Genomic DNA, 1,742 nt, shown 5'->3' with positions numbered 1-1,742 from the left:
GGTGGCGCAGTGGTTAGCACTGCTGCCTCACAGATAGAATACCATCTGGAAGGCCTGGGTTCGATTCCACCTTGGTCCAGGCCTCTCCCTCTCTCTGTGTGGAGTTTGCATGTTCTCCCCGTGCTTGCGTGGGTTTCCTCTGGGTACTCTGGTTTCCTCCCACACCCCCCCCCCGACCCTGAACAGGATAAGCAGAAGCGAATGGATGGATGGACCTCCTCAGTATGCAGTCAAGTTCTCCAGAGTCCTGCTAATGACTTCTATATTTGACTCAGGTGTGTTGGAGCAGAGACATATCTAAAACCTGCAGGACACCGGCCCTCGAGGCTTGGATGCGAGGATCCCTGCTCTAAATCATCGAAGCTTCTCATTGGCCAGATATTTTCCACACTGTGGTGACCTTGCCACCCGTGTGTTTGTTTCTTTAATGGATTGACCTATCGGGAACAAAAGAAAAACGTGGGTGGGTGCTTCTGTCTGTGGTCACTGCCTTTCTAGACTATCCTGCATACTTGTGGCCACGCCCCTCCCGCGGCCTCCGCCCTTTTTATCCGTTTGTTCTCATTAGCTGGCTTCCGTATGTCGTCGCTTGTGCCCTTCTTGCTGCCATGTGGGTGTGTCCTTCACAGATTCAGCTGTCAATCGTAATCAGTGATCATTCCAGTGGCAGCATAGCCCCGCCCCCATCAATCATTCGCTGCTCGACTGAATGTTCACTGGAGCACCGGATCCTTCTGGAAATTTCTTGGAATTTTAGCAGAGAGTTTTTCCAGCGCCGAGTCTAACTGGGTTCTAACATCTCGATGTGGGACGTCTTCAGAAAACTAAAAATAGGTTTGTTTGTTTTGTTTTTTGTTAGTTCCAAGCAAACAAAAGAAAATCTGTTGTTTCCTGTTTGGTCCCTGCAGTTTGACCTCAGGGGCTTTGGAAAGAAAGAAATTTCCATAAAGTTTGGTCCAGTTTGTTAGCAGATGTTTAAAGAACTGGTTAACCGTTAACGCCGGCCGATGGCCCCTGAAGCACCCGTTACAGCTGCTTAACACTGAGCTTATCACTGCTGAGGCGGCTGATCGAGGGAACTTTTAAATACCGTAAATACGCAACCTTTGTCCGATCAGAAAAAATTCCGTTTCTGAAAGCTGAGAAACTGCGCTTCACACCTGACATAGGGTTATTGTGGTGATTGTTGCCAGAAGGCTGAACGGCAGCACTTCTGAAGTACGCTGTGTCACCAACGACACGCTCACCGTTACAGGGTTGCATTTTCTGGACTCAGTTTCACCTCTGAAATATCAGGATAATAATTGCTGCATATTTCATCATGAGGTTTTCGCCCCACATCGAGGATCTCCTGGTTTGCTTAAATTCCAGAAAATTTTCATTAACTTTGGTTCAGTTGGTTCTTCCGTATGGCTCCATAAACACTTGTGTGGGTTGTTAAACACTTCATGTTTACTGACTGCTTGAAACAAAGCTCAGACTCGAGCTTAAATTGTAAGAAATTTCCATGAGCTTTGGTTGAGAGGCTGCTCAAACCAAACCAAAGCTCAGAGAGAGTTCTTCTAATTTTGGCAGACATGGTTCAGTGCGGTTGGGGCCAAAGATGTTCGAGTGTGTCTACGTTCCGTCCTCAGATCAGTTTTTTACCTCCGGCAGTGACTGACAGGTGGAGGTGGGTCATGTGATGGCGCTCCGTAAACTTGAGCCGTGACAGTGAGATGCTGCTTCCTGTCATCGTGTAC

Source organism: Archocentrus centrarchus, chromosome 15 (genome assembly GCF_007364275.1).
Source record: "Archocentrus centrarchus isolate MPI-CPG fArcCen1 chromosome 15, fArcCen1, whole genome shotgun sequence".
NCBI lineage: Eukaryota > Metazoa > Chordata > Actinopteri > Cichliformes > Cichlidae > Archocentrus > Archocentrus centrarchus.
The sequence above is the reverse complement of the archived record's forward strand: the minus strand, read 5'-3'. Positions refer to the sequence as shown.